We start from the raw sequence: 27,378 nt of genomic DNA, 5'->3' as shown, positions 1-27,378 counted from the left end.
AAAAGGTAAGCCTGGGCCTTCTACTTTGCAGTGTGCCTGGAGCTGCATCACTGTGTCTTATTGGAAAGGGGATGACTTTGGGCTAGTTCAACTCACATATAGATACATGGGAAGAGGCTAGATAGACTTAGCTTAGACAGCTCATAAGAAGCCCTGCTTAGGAACACATTACCTTCTGTCCTTTCATTGAAGGTAATTTACCCTAAACATGGTTTCTAACAACTTAGATATCTTCTTTGATGAGTTTTGGAAGCTCAAGCCCAAGCCACCCGAAGATAAGGCTTTAATAGGTCCTCTTTCCCTTGCCTCTCCATCATATTACTCTTCCCAATTAACTGTCTTTGTTCCCTCATCTGGAAACATGGCCCCTCTTAGAGTTAAGAAGCCACACAATTAGAATTAGGGTGACCATACAATTTATCACTTAAAATGGGACACTTTAAAGAGTGAAAGGGAACATGAATAATAATTATTCCAGGACAATGGGCATAAACTGCAGCCGTCCCAGGCAGACCATCAGGCTACCCATGAGGAACTCAGCCCAATTTAATGCTAATTAGCTGCAGAGTAGAAACAGAACTTTCCCAGGATTCCCAGAAGCTCCCGTATTTGGGTGACAAGGAGAAAGGTGACCTTGCTTCTTCTGCCTGAGTTACCGTGGAGCGTGCCGGGCTTTGTCTAAGAAGAATGTTGTCACCCAGCAGGACTTTAGATGCTCTGTGTTTAAGAAAAATCTGTTCTCTGAGAATGAGAGGAGCAGATAATAAATATTAGGCTCATTAAATGCTCAGATTTTTATTTATTTTTTTAAAGATTTTATTTATTTGTCAGAGAGAGAGAGAGAGAGCATACGCAGGGGGGGAGTGGCAGGCAAAAGGAGAAGTTGGCTCCCTGCTGAGCAAGGAGCCCGATGTGGAATTCATTCCCAGGACCCTGGAATCATGACCTGAGCTAAAGGCAGACCCTTAACCAACTGAGCCACCCAGGTGTCCCAAATGCCCAGATTTTTAAAAATTCGGAAACATTTAATTTTAAAAAGCTCAGTTTTATTCGCACTAAACATTCTCCTGTTCCACCCAGGAGCAGAAAAGATTTTGTTGGGATTGCCTCTGTTGTTGCTGATGTTGCCAGGTAAGGAATTAGACTGGAGAGCCCCCAGGTTTGCAGTGAAACTAGTGAAAACTGATGTGTAACGCATGAGTGCTACCCATCTGGAGGGGACACACAACCTAAACAGTGTACTGAGGAGACCTAGGAAGCACTCTACCTAACTAGAAGACCAAGGGATAGCTGTTGCCTGCAACTGAACTGATGAAAAAGAAGGCTGTAGCCTAATCAATTCAGTTAATGTCTCTGAAGACAGTACTAACCAAATAAGACCGTCTGCCATATTGGGTCTAAGAGAATGGAATAACCATGCATGTGGTAGTACTCAGGTGCTCCTCCATCAAGGCCCAGGGGAGGGAGCATGGAATCTTTCAGATTGGAATACCATAGCTACACAAGTGGTTTTCTTTGTTAAGATGCAAGGGAAGCCTTCAGATTTTGACAAGGCTTGAGTGAAACCCCCTTCCCCCACAAGAACACTCAACAACTCATTTCCCCTTGTTCTGATTCTGTATTTATCAAAACAACTTCTTTTTTAACTTTTTAAATTCAATTAGCCAACATATAGTACATCATTAGTATCAAAACAACTTCTGAGTGACCCCCACATCTACACTGAGATTCTCTGAGTCTCTCAGAGACTCAGCTACTGACAGCTCATCAGTGATATCTAGTTTTCTTTTTTTTTATTATGTTATGTTAGTCATCATACAGTACATCATTAGTTTTTAATGTAGTGTTCCATGATTCATTATTTGCATAAACACCCAGTGCTCCATGCAATATGTGCCCTCCTTAATACCCATCACCCGGCTAACCCATGCCCCCACCTCCCTCCCCTATAAAACCCTCAGTTTCTTGGAATCCATAGTCTGTCATGGTTCGTCTCCCCCTCCGATTTCTCCCCCTTCATTTTTCCCTTCCTTCTCCTAATGTCCTCCATGCTATTCCTTATGTTCCACAAATAAGTGAAACCATATGATAATTGACTTTCTCTGCTTGACTTATTTCACTTACCATAATCTCCCCCAGTCCCATCCATGTTGATGCAAAAGTTGGGTATTCATCCTTTCTGAAGTCTGAGTAATATTCCATTGTATATATGGACCACATCTTCTTTATCCATTCATCTGTTGAAGGGCATCTCGGCTCTTTCCACAGTTTGGCTGTTGCGGACATTGCTGCTATGAATATTGGGGTGCATATGGCCCTTCTTTTCACTACATCTGTGTCTTTGGGGTAGATACCCAGTAGAGCAATTGCTGGGTCATAGGGTAACCCTATTTTTAATTTTTTGAGGAACCTCCACACTGTTTTCCAAAGTGGCTATACCAGCTTGCATTCCCATCAACAGTGTAAGAGGGTTCCCCTGTCTCCACAACCTCTCCAACATTTGTTGTTTTTTGCCTTGTCAATTTTTACCATTCTAACCGGTGTAAGGTGGTATCTCAATGTGGTTTTGATTTGAATTTCCCTGATGGCTAATGATGATGAACATTTTTTCATGTGTCTGTTAGCCATCTGTATGTCTTCTTTTGAGAAGTGTCTGTTCACATCTTCTGCCCATTTTTTGACTTGGTTATTTGTTTTTTGGGTGTTGAGTTTGAGAAGTTCTTTATAGATCTTGGATATCAGCCTTTTATCTGTAGTGTCATTTGCAAAAATCTTCTCCCATTCCATGGGTTGCCTCTTAGTTTTGTTGACTGTTTCCTTTGCTGTGCAGAGGCTTTTTATCTTGATGAAGTCCCAAAAATTCATTTTCACTTTTGTTTCCCTTGCCTTTGGAGACATGTCTTGAAAGAAGTTGCTGTGGCCGATGTCAAAGAGGTTACTGCCTATGTTCTCCTCTAGGATTTTGATGGATTCCTGTCTCACATTGAGGTCTTTCATCCATTTTGAGTTTATCTTTGTGTATGGTGTAAGAGAATGGTCGAGTTTCATTCTTCTCTATATAGTCCAGTTTTCCCAGCACCATTTATTGAAGAAACTGTCTTTTTTCCATTGCATATTTTTTCCTGCTTTGTTGAAGATTATTTGACCACACAGTTGAGGGTCCATATCTGGGCTCTCTATTCTGTTCCATTGGTCTATGTGTCTGTTTTTGTGCCAGAACCATGCTGCCTTGGTGATCACCACTTTGTAATAGGGCTTGAAATCAGGCAACGTGATGCCCCCAGCTTTGTTTTTATTTTTCAACATTTCCTTGGCGATTTGGGGTCTTTTCTGATTCCATACAAATTTTAAGATTGTTTGTTCCAGCACTTTGAAAAATGCCATTGGTATTTTGATTGGGATGGCATTGAAGGTATAGATTGCTATTGACAGCATAGACATTTTAACAATGTTTATTCTTCCGATCCAGGAGCATGGAATGTTTTTCCATATTTTTGTGTCTTCTTCAATTTCTGTCATGAGTGTTCTGTTGTTCCTAGGGTATAGATCCTTCACATCTTTGGTTAGGTTTATTCCAAGGTATCTTATGGTTTTTGGTGCTATTGTAAATGGAATTTATTCTCTAATTTCTCTTTCTACAGTTACATTGTTAGTATATAAGAAAGCAACTGATTTCTGTGCATTGATTTTGTATCCTGCCACATTACTGAATTACTGGATGAGTTCTAGTAATTTGGGGGTGGAGTCTTTTGGGTTTTCCACATAAAGTATCATGTCGTCTGCAAAAAGAGAGAGTTTGACTTCTTCTTTGCCAATTTGAATACCTTTTATTTCTTTTTGTTGTCTGATTGCTGTTGCTAGGACTTCTAGTACTATGTTGAACAATAGTGGTGAGAGTGGGCATCCTTGTTGTGTTCCTGATCTTAAGGGAAAGGCTCTCAGCTTTTCCTCATTGAGAATGATATTTGCTGTGGGTTTTTCATAGATGGATTTTATGAACTTGAGGAATGTTCCCTCTATCCCTATACTCTGAAGAGTTTTAATCAGGAAAGGATGCTGAATTTTATCAAATGCTTTTTCTGCATCAATTGAGAGGACCACATGGTTCTTCTCACTCCTCTTATTAATGTGTTCTATCACATTGATTGATTTGCGAATGTTGAACCACCCTTGCATCCCGGGGATAAATCCTACTTGGTCGTGGTGAATGATCCTTTTAATGTACTGTTGGATCCTATTAGCTAGGATTTTTTTGAGAATTTTGGCATCTATACTCATCAGGGATATTGGCCTGAAATTCTCCCTTTTGATAGGGTCTTTGACTGGTTTGGGGATCAAGGTGATGCTGGCCTCATAGAATGAGTCTGGAAGCTTTCTTTCTGTTTCTATTTTTTGAAACAGCTTCAGGAGAATAGGTATTATTTCTTCTTTGAATGTTTGGTAGATTCCCCAGAGAATCCATCAGGCCCTGGACTCTTGTTTTTAGGGAGGTTTTTGATCACTGCTTCAATCTTGTTACTGGTTATTGGTCTATTCAGGTTGTCAATTTCTTCCTGTTTCAGTCTTGGTAGTTTATAGGAAGTTTATAAGTTTTCTTCCAGGTTGCTTAATTTATTGGCATATAGTTGTTGGTAATAATTTCTAATAATTGTTTCTATTTCCTGGGTGTTAGTCGGATCTCTCCCCTTTCATTCATAATTTTATTAATTTGGGTCCTTTCTCTTTTCTTTTGGATAAGTCTGGCCAGTTGGTTTATCAATCTTATTAATTCTTTCAAAGAACCAGCTTCTAGTTTCGTTGATCTGCTCCACTGTATTTCTGGTTTCTAATTCATTGATCTCTGCTCTATTCTTAATTATTTATCTTCTAATGCATGGCTTAGGCATCATTTGTTGTTTTTTCTCCAGTTCTTTAAGGTGTAAAGTTAGTTGGCGAATTCGCGATTTTTCTGTTTTTTTGAGTGAGGCTTGGATGGCTATGTATTTCCCCCTTAGGACCGCCTTTGCAGTATGCCATAGGTTTTGGACAATGTGTTTTTGTTGTCATTGGTTTCCATGAATTGTTTAAGTTCTTCTTTGATTTCCTAGTTGACCCAAACATTCTTGAGCAGAGTGGTCTTTAGCTTACAAGTGTTTGAATTTCTGCCAAATTTTTTCTTGTGATTGAGTTCAAGTTTCAAAGCATTATGGTCTGAGAATATGCAGGGAATGAGCTCAATCTTTTGGTATTGGTTGAGACTTGATTTGTGACCCAGTATGTGGTCTCTTCTGGAGAAAGTGCTATGTGCATTCGAGAAGAATGAGTATTCTGTTGTTTTAGGGTGGAGTGTTCTGTATATATCTATGAGGTCCATCTGGTCCAGTGTGTCATTCAAAGCTCTTATTTCTTTGTTGATTTTCTGCTTAGATGATCTGTCTATTGCTGAGAGTGGAGTGTTGAGGGCTCCTACTATTCATGTATTATTATCAGTATGTCTCTTTATTTTGGTTAACAGTTCGCTTATGTAATTGGCTGCTCCCATGTTGGGGGCATAGATATTTACAATTGTCAGATCTTCTTGTTGGATAGACTCTTTAAGAATGATATAATGTCCTTCTGTATCTCTAACTACAGTCTTTAACTTAAAATCTAATTTGTCTGATATGAGAATTGCTACCCCAACTGTCTTTTGAGGTCCGTTGCCATGAAAGGTGGTTCTTCATCCCTTCACTTTCAGTCTGGATGTATCTTTAGGTTCAAAATGAGTCTGTCGTAGACAGCATATGGATGGGTCCTGTCTTTTTATCCAATCTGCAACCCTGTGCCGTTTTATGGGAGCATTAAGGCCATTCAATTTGAGAGTGATTATTGAAAGATATGATTTTATTGTCATGATGTTGCCTGTGAAGTCCTTGTTTCTATAGGTTATCTCTGTAAATTTCTGTTCTGTATCACTCTTGGGGTCTTTATCCTTTTATAGAACCCCCCTTAATAACTCTTGCTGGGCCAACTTAGTGGTCACATATTCTTTCAGTTTCTGCCAGTCCTGGAGGCTCTGCATCTCTCCATCCATTCTAAATACAGCCTTGCCAGATAAAGAATTCTTGGCTGCATGTTCTTCTCATTTAGTACCATGAATATGTCTTGCCAGCCCTTTCTGGCTTGCCAGGTCTCTGTGGATAGGTCTGACGTTATTCTGATGTTCCTCCATCTGTATGTAAGGAATCTCTTCCCCCCTAAATGCCCTTAAGATGGTTTCCTTGGTTCTAAGATTTGCGAGTTTTACTAACACATGCCAGGGCATTGGTCTGTTTTCCTTGATCTTGGGAAAGGTCCTCTCTGCCTCTAGGACATGAATGCTTGTTTCCTTCCCCATATTAGGGAAGTTCTCAGCTACGATTAGCTCAAATATATCTTCTAGTCTTTTCTCTTGCTCCACCCCCTCCGGGGTCCCAATAATTCTGACATTGGAATGTCTCATGAGATCACTTATTTCTCTAATTCAGTTTTCATGGATTTTAAGCTGTTTGTTCCAGGCCTTCTCCTGTTCCTTCTTTTCTATCAGTTTGTCTTCTAGATCACTAATTCATTCTTCTGCCCCATTTACCCTAGCTGTTAGAGTATCTAGATTAGATTGGATCTCATTGATAGAATTTTTAGGTTCAGACTGATCAGCTCTCATTTCTACCCTTAGAGAATCTATGTTGCCAGTAATCATATTCTCCATCCTAGCTATTGTCTTCATAACTGTTACCCTGAAGTCTATTTCCAACATCTTGCTTATATCCATATCCACTTGTTCTGTGGCAGAGGCAACAGTCTCTGAGTCTTTCCTATTTTGGGGGTTCCCCCACTTAGTCATTCTGTTGAAGGGTGGCTGAGGGAATGTACAGAGTCCAAATTATTGACCACAACCCAAGCAAGATGCACCTGTTTTATAGGGACCTTAAGGTTGTTGGCCTCTTGTTCTTCCAGCCTGTCTTCTGTGAGAAGGGCCTGCTGCACTGTTACTCAGGCAACCCTGTTTGGGCAGAGTTGTCCTGCCCACTGTGGGGGGAGATGGGCTCAGTGAAAACTGGTTTTGGGCAGCTTTTGTTCTCTGGTGGCTTTCCCTGACAGCTTTCTGCATCTCTTCTGAGAGAGCAGAAGTGACTGTTTCCAAACCTCTGCCTCAGAGCAGAGAGATTGAAATCTGAGCTCCTCAGGCCACACTGTCTCTGTTTCTGTCTGTGCTGCTAAAACCACATGTCCTAGGTTGTGCACCCCACAGCAGCACTCCCAGCCTTCGCTTCCAGGTCCAGGCACATCTCTGCCCTTTGTGCTTCTAAAACCACAAGCCACCCCCAGTTCCCATGCATGCCCCTGCAGCTCCAGGTTTCAGTCCCGGGGCCACCCTAAAGTCCTTTCCCTGCCCCTACCAGTCTGCGAGTCTGTGCCTGGTCCCCAGCACAGGAGGCTTTCATGCTCTGGTGGTGCAAGATCCCGGAGGCTCCCTCCCCCTTCCATTTATCTTCCGATATCTGCCTGCAGAATCATGGCTCCCACTTCATCCCTCAAAACCAACTGCCAGGGATATTCTGTTTGTAGAGATCCAGATATATCTTCTTACATCTCAGGCTGATTTTGTGGGTGTTCAGAGTGCTCTGGTAGATATCCAGCTCAATTCAGGGGACCGTTGAAATAGGGTCCCCTACTCCTCCACCATCTTTTCAGTCTCCAATGAGATCTAGTTGATGGACATCTTCACTAATAGTCATATCCAGCATTTGGAATTCTTCTAAAATATTAAGAAATTAAAGAATTTAAAAATCTAACAGTAAATATAAAGTTTCACAGAAAAATTCTCAAATTAATTTAAGTGAGTAGAATTCAAAGACAGTAGAAAGATAAATACTGAGAATGTAAGTTTATTGAACTTAAAATGTATGCCAGTTCAACCCAACTTCCTAGTCCTGTGGGAGAACCAATTGGTGTGACCTAAGTAAGATTTCTTCACTCAGATCTCAGAGAAAAAAAGTTGAATAGGACAAAACTCTAAAACATAACACTGGAGACAAACTCTCCAACTGAATTTTATCAGCTGATCTACACTTTCCTCCCTGTCTATAAGGATAATATCAGGAAAATTTCCAAAGGATTTGTAAAAGTCAGATTCCCATGAACATAGCATTTCCACTCCTATCAATCCAAGCACTTTATTTATAAAAGAAAGAAACATTTATGTTCCTTGGTCACACTATTTCACTGTGAATACACTTTAATTCTTACCGATAGACATTTTCTTTTCTCAATTAATAGAGACTGAAGACATTAATAAAATAACTTTCAATATGGTGGCTTGCTCTTTCAAAGGCTGCAGTGCTCATTTAGGGCATCAAGATTATGGAAACATGATGATGACAATGATGAAGATGATGGTGGCAGTGATGGTGATGATTACAGCTAACATAGGTGGCATGCTCCCTAGATGCCAGACACTTCTAAGACCTATGAGTTTCCATGTCACTTTTTTTTATCATGTCACTTTTGTACCTACATCTGGCTTGTGAATAATTATATCATTCATAGGGACTAGAAAAATGTGTGTTCTTTTTAGATAAACTGTATAGCTGCCAGACACTTTAATCATAAGTTTTACTTCGGATTGTGTCTGAATTCTTGGTAGAAAGAAAAAAAGGTACTATAAAATCAAAGCCAAAGAAAGCTTGTGCTTAAGTATCTGATTATTGTAGGTATAACAAGGCTTGAGAAGCCTGATCACTTTAATTTCAGTCACTATGTACTATATCCTGAGATCATGTTATATCTCTGCACTTTTGCATTTCAGCTAACAAAACATGACAATTTTGAATAATTAAAACTAAAATCCAAAGTTCAATAAACAAAATATTTTAATTTTATTTCTTTATGTAGTTTTCTATTTTTATTTTTATTTATGTATTTTATGTAGCTCTCTTCTGATTCTCAAGAAGACCTCTGGGTTAGTGATACATGGTAGAAGAAAGAAATATGCAATATAAAGAAATCATTATACAATGCCAAGAGAGAACAGGATATAATTGAATTTATACTGTTAAGTGGGACAGGGAGAAACAGAAGCTATATCATACTTTGAAGAGGATAATAACAATTATGCAAATTTAATCATTTTATTAATAACAAAGCAAAAAATGTAATAGAAATTTCTAAAATGTTGAAAATCAGCCTGGCTTAAGGATCTTTTGGTAGCAATTTAAACAGCCATAGAAGGTGAAAAACTGTACTATATTAGAAGAGAAAAACAATAAAAAGCAAGATATTCCACTCACGTGGGAGCATATAACCTTAGTTATAAGCAAGAGTCATTCTGCCTCACACTATCATGATATTCCAGAATCAGATTGAGCAGTCAGTCCCAAAATGGGATTTTTTTAAAAAACAAATCAGATCTTGAAGGAAGTCTTGGTTGAAACATTCATTTACTTTGTTAAATCCAAGGAGTATTAGGTTGCAGCTGTACAGACTAAACCAATTGTTACACAGGAAGCACCGGGCTATTTTTTGATATGTAACTTCAAAACAATGGAAACCAATAAGTCAGTCTGAACACAACCCAGAAGGTACTGATAGAGAAAGGGAAGGTCCTGAGAGGGAAGTGGTCAAGAACATAAATGCTGTTAAGATGAAAAGGCTCTGCTTAGTTGATTTAGTATCACCCCGAAGAGCAGTTAGTAGTCATGTGACCTTGGGTGAGTTTCACTTAGCATCTCCGAAACTCAGTTTCCTGTAAAAATAGCAATTAAAATAGCTGCCTTGGAGAATATGTGGAAAAAATATCTATTCTAGTGCCTTGTATAGCATGCAGGATGCAAATTATCGTTCCTTTTGGTCACTTATGGTGTTATAATGATGACTATTACTTATTGAGCACTTACTATGTGCCAAGGATAAGTAGTATTTTATTATTTTATCAAATCCTTACAATTCTACTAAGAAAATGCCTATTTTTCTCATTTTTGTGGATTGGGAAACAGGCAGAGAAGCTAAGGGAATTAGCCAAGATCCCGAGGTAAAAGGCAGCTGAGCCCAGACATGAAGTCCACCAGTGAGATGGCAGAAATCAAGGATGTGATCACCACACTATATATACATATATACATATATATATACATATATATATATGTATATGTATACACACACACATAAATTAGCTTACAATAGACTAGAAATAAGAAACTGGAGTATCCTGACTGGGGCACCAACTTCCCTAATTTCAGGCTGAATGGTCTTGAGCTCCTCTAAACCCATTTTCTTTTCCATTTTTCATTAAAAAACTATTTATTAATAATTTAATGTATTTTATAAACCCATAAATGGTGTTCTAGGAAAAATAAAATTTTAAAAATGTGACACAGTCCCCATTCCAGATGACAGTCTGTTCCACAGTGCACTACCCTCTGCCTGGTACTCTTCGGAGTGCTGAGGGTACATCAGACAGACCAAAACCTCTGCCCTCGTGGCTTCCTTTTTATTTTAACAGCTTTGTTGAGATATTATTTGCATACAGTAAAATTTACCTAACTTTAAAGTGTATGATTCAATGATTTTTAGTATATTTGGAGTTGTGCAAACATCACAGAGTTGATGTTTAGAAAATGTTCATCACTCCAAAAAGAAATGTCATACTTATAAACATTCATTCTGCCTCCCCCACCCCCAGCCACAGGCAACCACTAATCTACTTTCTGTTTCTATAGGATTACTACTGTGAACATATCTATACCTTAAATAAGTGGTCTTTTGTGACTGGCCTCTTTCACTCAGCATAATGTTCAGAAGTCTCATCCATGTTATGGCATGTATCCATACTTCATTTTCAAAGCTTGAATAATATTCCATTGTAGGCATAGGCCACATTTTATCCTTTCATCAGTAGATGGAGATTTAGGTTATTTCCACTTTTTGGCTATTCTGTATGATACTCTTATGCATATTGTATACGTTTGTTTACAAGTTTTTGTGTGGACATGTGTTTTTGTTTCCTTGGAACGGATTCCTAGCAGCAGAATCACTGGGCGATGTGATAACTCCATGTTTAATAGTTGAGGAACTTCTAAACTGTTCTCCAAAGTGGGTCATCATTTTGCATTCCCAACAGCAGTGTGTGAGGGTTCCAGTTTCTCTACATCCTTGCCAACACTCATTATCCAATGCTTGTCATTTTATGTCTTTTTGCTTACATGGTATGAAGTGGTATTCCATCATGGTTTTGATGGCATGTCCCAAACAACCAACGATGTTTGGCTTCTTTACATGTGCAATTGGCCATTTGTGTATCTTCTCTGTATAAATGTCTATTCAAATCCTTTGTCCCCCTTTAAATTGGGTTATTTATCATTATTGAGCTGTAATTGTTCTATGTGCGTCCTAGATACCTGTCCTTTGTTAGATATATGATTTGCAAATATTTTCTCCCATTCTAGGAGTTGTCTTTTAACTTTTTTGGTAGTATTGTTTGAAGCACAAAAGTTTTAAATTGTTTCTTATTGATTTTTTTATAAGTGTGGTAAAATATACAGGACCTAAAATTTATCATTTTAACCATTTTAAGTGTATATTTCAATGGTATTAAGTACATTCACAATGCTGTGCAATTGTCACCACCATCCATCTGTAGAACTTTTTTCACCTTCCAAAACTGAAACTATAAACCTATTAAAGACTAGCTTCTCATTCTTCCCTTCCCCTCAGGCCCTGGCAACCACCATTCTTTCTGTCTCTATGAATTTAACTACTCTAGGGACCTCATATGAGTGGAATCATATAGTCCTTTTGTGACTGGCTTATTTCATTTAGCATAATGTCTTTAAAGTTCATCTATGTTGTTGCAAGTGACAGAATCTCCTTCCTTTTTAAGGCTAAATAATATCCTATTGTGTGTGTGTATCACATTTTGTTTACCCACTCATCCACTGATGGAAAAAGTTTTTAATTTTGACAAATACCAATTTACCTATTTTTTTATTGCTTGTGCTTTGGTGTCATATCTAAGAAGTCATTGCCTAAGCCCCAATCATGAAGATTTCCTCCTGAATTTTCTTCCAAGAGTTTTTTCTCTCACATTTAGGTCTATGATCCATTTCAGGTTAATTTTTGTAGATAGTATGGCTATCCAGTTGGCCTTGTATCATTTGTTGAAAAAATTCTTTCCCCATTGAATTGTCTTGGCATCTTTGTTGAAAATCAATTGACCATAAGCGTAAGATTTCATCTCAGGGTTCTCAATGTTATTCTCATTTCCTTATCTTTAAGTGAGCAATTTGTTCTAGATTATAGTTACTCTAAATGTGCTTGATCAGAATCACCTCTAGTGTCTATAAAAATTGAGATTCCCAGGTATTTTTCCTGGTGATTCTGATTCAATAGGCTTGGGGTAAGTCTGGAACCTGCCCTTCCTCCAATCTTCCATAATTCAGTTAACAGCATCACATTTCACCTGGTGGCTCAGACCATAAACTAAGAAGTAGCTGTGCTAGTTAGTAATCTATTATCTTAGAGAGAAAAAGATGGCCGAAGAGTAGGAGACCCTATTTCAACCAATCCATTGAATTGAGCTGGATATCTACCAGACCATCCTGAACACCCACGAAACCAGCCTGAGAAGTAAGAAGATATATCTGCATCTCTACAAACAGAATATCTTTGGCGGTTGGTCTCGAGGTATGAAGCGGGCAGATATTGGAAGATAAATGGAAGGGGGAGGGAGCTGCCATAAGCACTTGAGCTGGGAAGGTGAAATAACACAGGAGCCCAAAAGCTTCCTATGCTGGGGACCGGGCACAGACTCGCAGACTGGTAGTGGCAAGGAAAAGACTTTAGGGCAGCCCCCAGACTGAAACCTGGAGCTTTGGGGGTGCACATGTGAACCAGGGGTGGCTTGTGGTTTTAGAAGCACAAAGAGCAGAGACATGCCCAGACCTGGAGGCGAGGACTGGGAGCCCTGCTGAGGGGCACACAACCCAGAACCCTGTGGTTTTTAGCAGCACAGACAGAAACGGAGATAGTGTGGCCTGGAGAGCTCACTGAAGAACGGACTGCGATCTCTCTGCTCTGAGACAGAGGTTTGGAAATGATCTCTTCTGCTCTGACTCTCAGAAGAGATGCAGAAAGCTGCCAGGGAAAGCCACCAGAGAACAAAAGCCGCCCAAAACCAGTTTTCACTGAGCCCATCTCCCCCCCACAGTGGGCGAGTGCAACTCTGCCCAAACAGGGTTGCCTGAGTAACAGTGCAGCAGGCCCATCCCACAGAAGACAGGTTGGAAGAACGAGAGGCCAACAACCCTAAGGTCCCTATAAAACAGGTGCATCTTGCTTGGGTTGTGGTCAATAATTTGGACTCTGTACATTCCCTCAACCACCCCTCAACAGAATGACTAAGAAGAGGAACACTCAACAAAGGAAAAATTCAGAGACTGTGGCCTCTGCCACAGAACAAGCGGATATGGATATAACCAAGATGTCAGAAATTGACTTCAGAGTAACAATTATCAAGGCAATATATAAGCTTGAGAAAAATATTAACAACAATATAGAATCTCTAAGGGCAGAAATGAGATCTAATCAGGCTGAACTTAAAAATGCTATGAATGAAATGCAGTCTAAACTGGATACCCTGACTACCAGGGTAAAGGACGCAGAATAAAGAATTAGTGAGGTAGAGGATAAGATGATGGAAAAGAAGGAAATTGAGGCAGGATGGGAAAAACAAATTAAAACCCAAAGAATCAAACTGAGAGAAATTAGTGACTCAATGAAATGTTCCAATATCAGAATTATTGGGATCCCTGAGGAGGTAGAGAGAGAGAGAGAGGACTAGAAGATATATTTGAGCAAATTGAGCTGAGAACTTCCCTAATCTGGGGAAGGAAACAAGCATTTGTGTCCTAGAGGCAGAGAGGACCCCTCCCAAGATCAATGAGAACAGCCCGACACCACGACATATAATAGTACAATTTGCAAATCTTAGATCCAGGGAAACAATTTTGAAAGCAGTGAGGGGAAGAGATTTCTTATGTACAGAGATAGGAACATCAGAATAATGTCAGACCTGTCCACAGAGACCTGGCAAGCCAGAAAGGGCTGGCAAGACATATTCAGGGTACTAAATGAGAAGAACATGCAGCCAAGAATACTTTATCCAGGAAGGTGGTCATTCAGAATGGATGGAGAGACAAGGAGTTTCCAAGACCAGCAGAAACTGAAAGAATATGTGACCACTAAGCCAGCCCTGCAAGAAATATTAAGGGGGGGGGGTTCTATAAAAGGAGAAAGACCCCAAGAGTGATATAGAACAGAAATTTACAGAGATAACCTATAGAAACAAGGACTTCACAGGCAACATGATGACAATAAAATCATATCTTTCAATAATCACTCTCAATGTGGATGGCATAAATGCTCCCATGAAATGGCACAGGGTTGCAGATTGGATAAAAAGACAGGACCCATCCATATGCTGTCTACAGGAGACTCATTTTGAACCTAAAGATACATCCAGACTGAAAGTGAAGGGAGGGAGAACTATTTTTCCATGCCAACAGACCTCAAAATTAAGCTATTACCTCTTATTCCCAAACACACCTTTCTCTACTTGGTTCTGATGCTGGGGCTGGAGCTCTGGAAACACATCTCCTTGGAAGCTCCTTTATATTATATTCTGCTAATAAGGAGTGTGAGAGGGAGACTGAAAAACTGGGGGAAGAAGGACGTGCCCCTCCCAGTTGGTTCCTGACTATGTGTGGTTCTGTGGGCATCACACCAGCAATACTTCTTCACCCCGTGGCAGCAATTCCTTCCCATTACCAGCAATTACATCTATTTTGTAGGGTTTTTTTTTTTTAATATTTGCAGAAACAACTTTATTTAACTCCCAGTGAAGACACCAGCACCAACCAGTCAACATCCTCTTGTCAGAAATCTGGGTTCCATGCCCATAGGGCATTCCTCTGAGCTTAGATACCAACACCAACACCAAAGAAGCAGCATCTCCTCAGATGTCTAAGCTTTAGTTTCCCAAGGCTACTACTCTAAGTTTCTAAGTTTTAATATTTCCAATCTCTCCCCTTTGTTCTATTGGCCCTAGGGTTGGTAGCCACTTTCTGGAGTTGCTTCCCCCATACTATTTTAGAGTGTGTGTTGCATCTCTCCAGTTACTTATATAATAACTAGTTAACTTTATATATGAAATTCTCTCTTTTTTGACTTCCCCTACATGAAGGAGTACCTTGTTTGGGAATTGCTTATTGGACAATAAGCAGCCCCAGGACAGTGATCCCTTAGAGAAGAGAAAGAAACAAGAGGTTCTCTATCATTGTCTCAGCTTCCTACTTATAGGTAATCTCCACTCCATCGCTCAAAGAAGAGGAATCCAAGCAGAGTCTATTATTCTCACTGAATTGAGGAGACAAAGATGTTTGGAGATCCTGATGCAACTGGAATTTGCAGAGCAGACTACCAGGAAGGAGGGAGTTACACAAAGAACTCACAAATCTTCACAACAGTCCTCTTTAGTCTTTGTCTGTTACTACTCTGGGCATAAATAGGGTGAAACGCCATGAAGCCAGGCAAAGAACAACTCTCAGAGAGCTATAAAATGAACAATTCTTGGTGCTAGAAGATATTTGAGTTCCAAGCAGCCTAAGTGAACTAGATGAACACTTGGGCCATTCCACAGAGGCCCCAGAAGGGTCACACTTTAATAACAGGGTTAAATTATCCCTAGAGTAAAAGCTACTCTAGATATACCCTAATAAAATTTGAAAACAATCTTTGAAATAACCACGCCTATCTGCAAGTAACTTTACTGCTTAAGCACTAAAACAAACTGTAGCACTCTTTAAAGGAAGACAATATATTAGGAGAAAAATTAGTCAATAGAAACCATGTTACTCTAGATTCTCTAAGAAGCTGACATCAAAGCAAGATTAAGTGTGTGAGGATTTTATTAGGGGAAATATCTATGTGCAGGAAAATGGGGGAAGAGCCAAGTAAGGCTGGGAGAGGTGTCAAAACACGATGAAGCAGACCCTGAAGGAAGAAACAAGAGAGAAACTGAAAAAAAGTCAACAAAACCTCTGTGACCCACAAGATAATATCAAGTGATCTAACACATGTATAACTGGAGCCCAGAAGGAGAGGAGGTAGAGGAGGGGCCAGAACATATACCTGAAGAACTAATAGCTGAAAATTTTGCAAATTGGATGAAAACTATGAACCCACAGACCCAAGAAGCACAATAAATAGAGAGACAGAAGGAAAACCACATCAAAGCAGGTCAATATCCAATTTCTGAAAAATAATGAAAAAGAGACAGTTGTAAAAGCAGCCAAAGAAAAAACACATATTTTATATAGAGAGTAACAAAGATAGGGATTAAAACAGATTTTTTTTGTCAGATCCCATGCAAATCAGAAGACAATGGAATGGCATCTTTAAAGTTCTGAAAGAAAAATCTGTCAAACTGGAATTCTATCTCTTGTGAAAATATTTTTCAACAATAAAGGCAGAGTAAAGATTTTTCAGACAAACAAATGAGAGACTGTCACCAGTAGATCTTACTACAAAAAAATATTAAAGGAAGTTTCACTGTTTCACTGCAAGATAAGGCAGTTTCCAGGGTGAAGAAAAATGATAAGAGGTGAAAACTTGGATCTACACAAAGGAAAGATGAGTGCCAGAAAGGAAAATGTGGGTAAATATAAAAGGCTTTTCTGTTGTACTTAAGTCTCTTTGACTCTCTCTGTTCAATAATGGGTGCAATCTCTGTCTCCTGGCTGAGTTCTGACCGATAACTGATAACTTATTTTTCTTCTCAAATCTGTCCCATCAGCCCAGAGGGCTCTGCAAATCACATCCTGTTGCTCCCCATTCATGGCTCCCCATTATTCTTAAGAACAAAAGAATACACTACAAAACAAAAAGAAATCACTTTCTATTGACTGCCTACTATAACCCAAGCACCGCTATTCTCCCAGCATTTTCCTTAAAAATCCAATCTCTTCACCATCTCTGATCTGACCCCTGCAAGCTTCTCCAACTGCAGCTGCTATCCTTGGCATCTGTCACCATCAAGCTATTACAGTATCATTGACTATATTTCCTATGCTGTGCCTTTTATTCCCATGACTTATTCATTCCATAACTGGAAGCCTGTATCTCCCACTCCCCTTCACCCATTTTGCCCATCCCTCCTCCATCTTCTGTCTGGCAACCATCAGTTTCTTATCTGTATTTATAGGTCTGGTTCTGCTTTTTTGTTGTTGTTGTTCATTCATTTGTTGTTTTGTTTTGTTTTGTATTTTTTTTTAGATTCCGCATGAGTGAAATCATGTGGTATTTGTTTTTTTCAGTCTGATTTATTTAACTTTGCACAATAACCTTGGGGTCCATACAGTGTGTTGCAAAAGGCATGGTCTCATCCTTTCTCATGGCTGCATAATATTCCATTGTATATACATGCTATATTTTCCTTATCCATTTGTCTATCAATGGATGGTTGGGTTGCTTCCATATTTTGATTATTATAAATAATGCTTCAATAAACATAGGGGTACATATATCCTTTTGAATTAGTGTTTTTGTTTTCTTTGGGTTAATACCCAGTAGTGGAATTACTGGATCATATGGTATTTCTATTTTTAATTTTTTAAGGAATGTCCATACTGTTTTCCACAGTGGCCATACCAAATTACATTCCCACCAATAGTGTACGAAGATTCTTTTTCTCCACATCCTCACCAATAATTATTATTTGTCTTTTTGATTTTACCCATTCTGATGAGTGTAAGGTGGTATCTCATTGTATTTTCCTGATGATTAGTGACGCTGAACATCTTTTCATGTGTCTGCTGGCCATCTGTACACTATCATTCACTTTTTATTTTATTTTTTTATGTTGAAAATTCTAAACTTTTTTAGTTTTATTTTATTATGTTATGTTAGTCACCATAAAATACATCATTAGTTTTTGATGTAGTGATCCACGATTCATTGTTTTCATATAACACTCAGTGCTCCATGCAGAACGTGCTCTCTTTAATACCCATCACCAGGCTAACCCATCCACCCAACCCCCTCTCCTATAAAACCCTCAGTTTGTTTCTCAGAGTCCATAATCTCTCAAGGTTCATCTCTCCCTCCGATTTCCCCCCCTTCATTTTTCCCTTCCTTCTCCTAATGTCCTCCATGCTATTCCTTATGTTCCACAAATAAGTGAAACCATATGATAATTGACTTTCTCTGCTTGACTTATTTCACTTAGCGTAATTTCCTCCAGTCCCAACCATGTTTAAGTAAAACTTGGGTATTCATCCTTTCTGATGGCTGAGTAATATTCCATTGTATATATGGACCACATCTTCTTTATCCATTCATCTGTTGAAGGGCATCTCAGCTCTTTCCACAGTTTGGCTATTGCGGACATTGCTGCTATGAACATCGGGGTGCATAGGGCCCTTCTTTTCACTACATCTGTGTCTTTGGGGTAAATACCCAGTAGTGCAATTGCTGGGTCATAGGGTAGCTCTATTTTTAATTTTCTGAGTCACCTCCACATTGTTTTCCAAAGTGGCTGTACCAGCTTGCATTCCCACCAACAGTGTAAAAGGGTTCCCCTTTCTCCACAACCTCTCCAACATTTGTTGTTTCTTGCCTTGTCAATTTTTGCCATTCTAACTGGTGTAAGGTGGTATCTCAGTGTGGTTTTGATTTGAATTTCCCTGATGGCTAATGATAATGAACATTTTTTCATGTGTCTGTTAGCCATTTGTATGTCTTCTTCAGAGAAGTGTCTGTTCATCTCTTCTGCCCATTTCTTGACTTGATTATTTGTTTTTTGGGTGTTGAGTTTGAGAAGTTCTTTATAGATCTTAGATACCAGCCCTTTATCCGTAGTATCAACTGTAAACATCTTCTCCCATTCTGTGGGTTGCCTCTTTGTTTTGTTGACTGTTTCCTTTGCTGTGCAGAGGCTTTTTATCTTGATGAAGTCCCAAAAGGTCATTTTTGCTTTTGTTTCACTAGCCTTTGGAAGTGTATCTTGAAAGAAGTTGCTGTGGCCAATGTCAAAGAGGTTACTGCCTATGTTCTCCTCTAGGATTTTGATGGATTCTTGTCTCACATTGAGGTCTTTCATCCATTTTGAGTTTATCTTTGAGTATGGTGTTAGAGAATGGTCGAGTTTCATTCTTCTGCATGTGGCTGTCCAATTTTCCCAGCACCATTTATTGAAGAGACTGTCTTTTTTCCATTGCATATTTTTTCCTGCTTTGTTGAAGATTATTTGATCATAGAGTTGAGGGTGCATATCTGGGTTCTCTATTCTGTGCCATTGATCTATGTGTCTATTTTTGTGCCAGTATAATGCTGTCTTGGTGATCACTGCTTTAAGCTATATCATTCACTTTAAATTCTGTTACCTTGCTCAATTTATTTCAAAGCATTGTGATTGGAAGTTAAGTGACTTATCTATTTTCCATTAGATTTTTGGGGTCTCTGATAGGTGGCATAATGGCTTCCCAAAGATGTCTACATCCTAATCTCTATAATCTGTGAATATTTTACCTTATATGGCAAAAGAACTTTGCAGATGTGATTAAATTAAGGATCTTGACAGGATGAGATTATACTGGGTTATTTAGATGGACCTAATGTAATCACAAGGGTCTTTAAAAGAGGGAGGCAGGAGGGACACACTTACAGAAGGTGATGTGATAATGGAAGCAGAGGGGCAGAATAGGACATGTGATGTTGGAAGCAGGGGTTTGAGTGATGGGCTTTGAAGATTGAGGGAATAGCCATGAGCCAAAGAATGTATGTGGCTTCCAAAAAAGCTGGAAATGACTCTCCTGGGGGCTCCAGAAGAATCAGTCTATACCTTAAATTTTGCCCAGAGCAACTTATTTTGAACTTCTGACTTCCTGAACCTGTAAGATAATAAATAGATAGTTTTAATCCACTTGTTTTGTGATAAGTTGTTGCAGCAGCAATAACAATCTAATAAAGGTCCTTACTTTAGAACAACATAAGCTTCATGAAAAGGATCACATGATCTTTCTTTATCTTGTATCTTATATCTAATGACATCAAATTAATCACAACAGCTATCTCTTTGGAATAGATCCCAAATCCAACAACTTCTCGAGACCTCTGACACTCAGACCACAATCCAAGCCGCCAGTTTCTTTACTGGGAGTACTTCAAATTGGTCTCCCTGCTTCTATTCTTAACTTCTGTCTATGGTCCACAGAGCATCCGAGGAATCTTCTTTTTTAAAAAAAGATTTTATTTATTTATCTGAGAGAGAGAGTGAGTGAGAGAGAGCAGGCGCAAGGGGAGGGATAGAGGAAGAGGGAGTAGCAGACTACCCGATGAGCAGGAGCCCGATGTGGGGCTCAATCCCAGGACTCCAGGATCATGACCTGAGCTGAAGGCAGATGCTTAACTGACTGAGCCACCCAGGCGCCCCCAGAGGAATCTTCTTTAAATGTGAGTTACATCACAGGGCCCTGTTGAAAACTTCAATGGCTTTTCTTATCATTCCCAGGAAATCCTCAGTCCTTACTGGGGCCTCAGAGCTGCACATCATCTGTTCCTAAAATGGCTCTCTGACCTCATCCCATCATTCTACCTCTTGCTCCCCTAATAAGGCATGTAAGTGGTGCAAGCAGGATTTGGACCTAGAACCATGCTCCAAAATGACCTCAGCTGATTAGGCATTCCAGCCAGGTGCCAGTGAAAGCCTCTCCGTCTCAGGGTTCCACCTCATTAGGTCTCATGGAACCTAATGTAGATTGTTGGGCTGCTCTCCCAAAGATGTCAATTCAGTAGATCTGACATGAGGCCCAGGAATCTGCTTTGAAGATTTAGATGCACATTATGGTGTGAGAATCCCTACACTGCTCAATGAATAGAATGTAATTCACCTATATAGGTAAAAACAACACCTTGTAGATAGGCATGAATGAACTTGACTTAGAAAAACCTAAGACCAGAAAGATCAATTTGTGTTTCTGTTATCAGTCTCAGTTGAGCAGCTCTGTAGGAGCCAGCTTAATTAACTGCATTATTATGGGGAAAGCCAAATAATTAAGGAAAAATTATCATAATATCCTTTATCTACCATGTTTATTATGAGGCACTAAAAGAAATCTTGGTTTTCCCAACCTCCTCAACCCCAGAGGCTGGGGTAGGGATAATGGCAAATGAATTTATCAGTGAGGTCAGGACAAGCACAGAGATGGCATCAATTGGTGTAAGCACTTTACTTGGATGATCTAGGCCAACCAGCCAGGATTTGGAAATCAAGATCATAGCCTGTGAATTCAATTCTGCCTTCATGACCAACCAGCTGTATAACTTTAAGCAAATGATTGATACTCTCCATCTCTTTTTCTCCATTCATGGGATGAGGACCCTAATAGAACCTGTTTCGTGAGGTGGTTATGAGGACTAAATTTGAGAATGTCTTCAAAGTATTTATTTCTGGCATGCAAGAAGCACTCAACAAGTGGTTAGTTTGAATATCACAGTTACCTTAATTCTCTTCCTTGCCTCAAACACCTGCTAACTGCTTATATAAAAAAACATCTTAGGGGGGTTCTCCCTCAACGGGCTTTCCTGGAACACATTCCATGTTCCATTCAGAACTATTCATGAGAAATGACCCTTGACCCTCGGGCCTGTCCCAACAGCTGTAACTGCACAAAGCAGGTGGCTTGGCTGTTTATACTTCTACCACCAAAGAGCCCATGACCTTGTAGCATCAAAGACCTCACTCATCACTGTTTATATCCTCTACTTAAATATCCAGTGCACAGAGCGTAGTATCTGCTCAAGAAACACTTGTTGAATGAATTCACAGATAGAACTCTGTATTTCCAGAATGACATAATACTGTGTGCCAGCTAGGATTCAATAGAGGTCCTGTGATTCTCATAATGAAAGCTAGTGAGCAAGTCGGTTTCATTGGGACTTCATTGTCATCACCATACAGATAGTGATATTTAACATAGAGCAGGAGTCAGTTTTTTTCAGTGCAATGTCTGAACAAAATTGGGTTGTGGGTAAAATTTTTCAATAAATATTAAAAATGCTCTCCTTAACATTGGGGGTCTTATTCAGGTTCATAGGAGAAATTAGAGAGGATGGTTCTGTTAGCCTCTGCTCACTGATCTTGGCTATTAGCCTGGGTGCTGTATTTTGCCTGGAGCTTGAGATTCTTGACAGTGAATTATTACCTGCCGGATGTCTCATAAAAATAAAAAAATGATTATATGAAGAAACCCAAGACCTTGTCAGCCTTTGTGAGCAGGCACCCATATCCTTTTAGACACTGCAGTCCTTCTAAGAGAGAGTTTTTAAGATGTGGCCCTCTGAGTGGCCCCAGTGTGGCACAGGGTTAAGAGTATGGGCTCTGAAATCCAGCTCTACTTTTCATTACCTGTGTGAGTGTGAAGTTCACTTATCTCTCAGCATCTCAGTTCTGTCACCTGTACAATTTGTTGAGTGAATGTAACATGCTCAGAACACTCCAGTCACAACCGTGTTTGTCGTTTTTACCTGGAGGAGTGATCCCTGTCTGTGTCAGTCATGGTCCAGTTGCTGGACTAGGAATTTACTGCAGCTGGTTTTTTTTTTTATAACAACCATACTACTTTTATTTATTGATTTATTTATTTTTATTATTATGTTATGTTAATCACCATACATTACATCATTAGTTTTTGATGTAGTGTTCCATGATTCATTGTTTGCGTATAACACCCAGTGCTCCATGCAGAACATGCCCTCTTTAATACCCATCATCAGGTTAACCCATCCTCTCACCCCCCTCCCATCCATAGTCTCTCATGGTTCATCTCCCCCTCCAATTCCCCCCCCTTCATTCTTCCCCTCCTGCTATCTTCTTCCTTTTTTTTTTTTTTTTAACATATAATGTATTATTTGTTTCAGAGGTACAGTCTGTGATTCAACAGGAATTCTTAATCTCAGGAAACAAACTGAGGGTTGCTGGAGTGGTGGGGGGTGGGAGGGATGGGGTGGCTGGGTGATACACATTGGGGAGGGTATGTGCTATGGTGAGCGCTGTGAATTGTGTAAGACTGTTGAATTGCAGCTATTTTTTTAAAAGATTTTATTTATTTGAGAGAGAGAGAAAGTGCATGGGTTGTGGGAGGGGCAGAGGGAGAGAGAGAGAGAATCCCAAGCAGGCTCCGTGTTCAGTGGGGAGCCCAATGTGAGGCTTGATCTCACGACCCTGAGATCACAATCTGAACCGAAATCAAGAGGCAGACTGCTTAACTGACTGAGCCACCAGGTGCAGCTGTATTTAAGGAAAGAGAATGTAATGCATTGGAAGGGCTGGAGGAATGGCTGCCAGAGCATCCCCACGAGACAGCCTTGGGAACTGGGTTCAAGAGCACACAGCTGCTGAGCTGAAATAAAAGACCAGGAAGCTATGCTGCCACCACCAGGAAGCTGGGGGCTGGACAGTGCTGAGTTGGGCCACTGCAGCCACCAGAATGCCTTTCAATCCCCATGAAGATGAGGCTGGACATGCTGCAGCAAATCCCTCCCTATTACCTGATTGTTAGCAAAAGCTGCCATGTAAGCAAGAAAATGGCTTCCACCCCATTCCTGCCTTTTGAACCTCCTAGCCTGTGTCTGTGATAGCCAGCCTCCAAGATGGCCCCTAATGATCCCTGCCTCTTGGTGTTCACATCCTGGTGGAGTCCCTCCACCATTGTACCAGGGGCGGTCTGTGTGATTAATAGAGCCCAGGGCAAGTGATGGTGTGTCACTTCCAAGATTGGGTTGTAGGAGACACGATGACTTCTATCTCTTGTTCTCTTCCTCTCTCAGATCCCTTACTCTGGGGGAACGCAGTTGCCTTGTCTTGAGGACATTCTTGCAACCTGGTAGTGAAGCCCATAGGGTGAGGAACTGAGGCCTCTCACCAGCAACCATATGAGTGAGCATGCAAGCAGCCCCTCCAGCTTCCGAGACAATCATCCTGGTGGACTTCTGGGCTTCATGAGAGACCATGAGCCAGAACCGCCTAGCTAAGCTGCCCCCAGACTCCAGACCTTCAGCACTAGGAGAGAGAATAAACGTTGGCTGTATTAAGCAGCAGGGTTTGGAGTCATTTGTTACTTAGCAATAGATATCTAAACAGCATCCAAGTGGGAGGACTCGATTCACCTCCCAACCCCTAGCTGCAGGGACAATGAAATGTAGTTTTAGTCTTCTGGCCGTGCAGTGCAGAGAAGCACAGGAGGAAGAGGCTAGGTGCTGACTGATCCAATCCACACACCGCACCACACCCTTTCATACCAAGGATGCCAGTGTGATCGTTGTTTGTAAGCAGTGGGGCAGCAGACAACCAACATATTTCGGACAACTCTGGCTTGCTGGAATCTTGTTCATCTTTAGTCACCTTTCACAAATCAAATCCTTCTTTTGTTATGATCGTTGTCAACCACCAATAGTGATACTCCCCTCTTTGCTTCCATTACACAGAACAGAATTCTTTCTATATTGCGGAGAGCCTTTGCTAAGAATGTCTCAAGATTCTCCACTCAGTAATACCCATCTCTCTCAGGGCTTATACAAAGTGCAAATACCACAGTGACAAAATGAACCCACGCAAGTCAGCAGGTTAGGACATGAAGCTCTTTTGCGGACCCACTTTGGCTACAGTTGATCAGTTGATGAGCAAACCGTTTGAGCTACTCTCTGCCGCCATGCCTGCCTCCTGATGTCTGGTGAGAATGAGCAGCTCCAGGAGGTCTGTACTACAATGTTTAAAATAAAAGCTCTTTTCCTCGGTGACTCTCAAAAATGCCTCAAGGAAAATGTCTGATTCTTTATAAAAAGCATTGTCTTTAAGGGGTCCCGCACCAGGAGGAAGTAACTGAGGTAGGAGCTAATTGCAGCAACAGAGATGTTTGTGTCTTTGTTTTCCAGAAGTCACAAGGACCATTTAGCAGAGAAATGGTGTGATAAGGTGGGGACCTCTGCTTGGAGACCGAAGAAGGCTCTGTGCAGAGGAAGTAGGACAAGCAATTCTCCTAGGGTGGCAGCAAAGGTGCAGACCACTACCAGCTCTTTTTGGAGAAATAATAACAAGGCTTAAACAGAAGGGGCAAGGGACAGTGCAAATGTCCCAGAGTAGACTGTGTTTGAGCGATAGACCTGTGCAACAGAGGATTTATGAAGTGGCATTTATGAGAGTTACACAGGGTGGCAGGCAGGCAAGAGCATTTAATTTGTACTTAGAGCTTGTATATGTCTTTTAACATAGAGCACTGTGAGAGGGATTTACTTCTTTATGAAGAAGGGTTTTCTTTTGCTTTTTTGAAAAGCAATAATATTACATAAAAATATTATATAAATTGCCTAACCCAAAACACACTGATGCAGGTATTAGTTTATCAAGAGGCCATTGCTCTCTGTCCCTAACCAGTCTGTGATCTAATTTCATGCAATCCACACACACATCAACAATCTAAACAGCCTATAGGACTCAGAGTTTTTCATTTCTGCACGTCAGTAGTGAACAAACACTCTGAGATGTTGGGTCTTGTGGTTCTGCCTGCTGTCCAACTTCAGAAGTATGGCATTCTTTAGGTAGTGGTGAGCTTTGGCTGGGGACGTAGGGGAGCAATTTGATTGTACTTGGACCCCATTCTGTTCTAAACCTGGTAGACTATGGAAAAATTCTAGTTGCTGGCTTCCCAAACTACTATATTTAAGGTAAAGAAAAAAAAATTGTTACACAACACTAAAGTAATGAAGCCTAATCTTCAGTCAGATACCCATTGTACTTAATCTGGTTGATTCTTTGTTCAGTTATGAAGGAAAAGAAGAATACTGGAGATTTTCATAGACTTTTCCCAATCATTTTACTTCTAAGATTTTATACCAAGGAAATAATCAAAGATGAACACAAAAATCTCCATGTAAGAATCTTCATCAGGAGGTTATTTATATTAGAAAAAGTATTTTAAAAAAAGAAAAAAATTTTCAAAAAGGAGACTGATTAGTTTTGCTATATATAGGTGCAGTAGAATATTCTTCAGGTATTAAAATGATGGTGTAGACAAATATGTAATATGTAGAAGGAATGCTCAGGACGTGAAGTGAGAAAAACAGATTTAAAATTATGGTGTCATAGGAAATATATTTAGTCTTTGGTCGCAGTTTCTGGCACAGAGCTCCTAAAACCCTTGGAATTTCCTCTATGATAGGACCACCTTTTGTTATTCATAAGGAGCCCCTTTTGGTTACACTTGAGTTTACTGGAAGGGAGGTGGCATTAAAAATTGAGCTCTATAGAAACTGAAGAACAATGAGATGCGGTAAGCTTCCAAATTGGCAAACACATCCATGTGCTGGGAGAGTGGAACACCCCATCTCAACTGGGACAGAAGCTCCTGAGCTCAGGATCCTTCAGACCTCACCTTATGTACCCCTCATCTGGCTGTTCATTTGTATCCTTTATAATAAACTGCTGTAAGTAAAGTGTCGTCCTGCGTTTGGTGAGCCATTCTAACAAATTATCCAACCTGAAGAGGGGGTTGTGAGAACCCTTGTTTTATGGCCATTTGGTCTCAAGTTTGGGTGGCTTCCTTTGAGGCCAGCACCTGGCCTCTGGAGTGGGGTGGTCCTGTGGGCTGAGCCTTTAAACCTGTGGCGTCTGATGTTGACTCTGAGGAGATAGGGTCAGAATTGTGTTGAATTGTAGGACACTCGGTGTCTGGAGAATTGGATATTGGTGTTAGAAAATAGTAAAATGTAGAAAACATTCTCCAATTTTATTTATAAACACACAAATACAAAACCAAAGAGCTATGCAACAAAAATTTAATTGGGGTTATTTCTAAAGGGAGAGATGTGGATTCTTTTTCTAAAAATTTTTATCATGAATAGCCATTACTTTTATAGCTGCAAACAATTTATCATTCCAATTAATGTTTACAAAGAGTTTGTGATAACACTCATATATAATGTTAAGTGAAAATGAGAATACAAAATTGAACATTGCACACAGTTACAACTATGTTAAAAATATGGAGCTAAAAGATAAGAAACACATTTCAGGTTGGGAATGTCTATCTCTGAGTGGTGAGCCTACAGTTACGTAACTCTGCTTTCTACTTGAGCATATTTTGCTTGTTTTTCTAAAATGGGCATATGTTGATTTTAACCTTTTTTTGTTTTTTTGGTTTAAGGAAACTTGAGGATCACAGAGATTAAGAGATCTATCCAAGACCACAGTTGTCAGCAGACAAGCTGGGACTGGGGGCTGGATATCTGACAAGGGTGCAGTGGACATTGCAGTGTGCTGCCCAGATCCCTTTC

Source organism: Halichoerus grypus, chromosome 9 (genome assembly GCF_964656455.1).
Source record: "Halichoerus grypus chromosome 9, mHalGry1.hap1.1, whole genome shotgun sequence".
Classification (NCBI taxonomy): Eukaryota; Metazoa; Chordata; class Mammalia; order Carnivora; family Phocidae; genus Halichoerus; species Halichoerus grypus.
Note: the sequence above shows the minus strand (reverse complement) of the source record.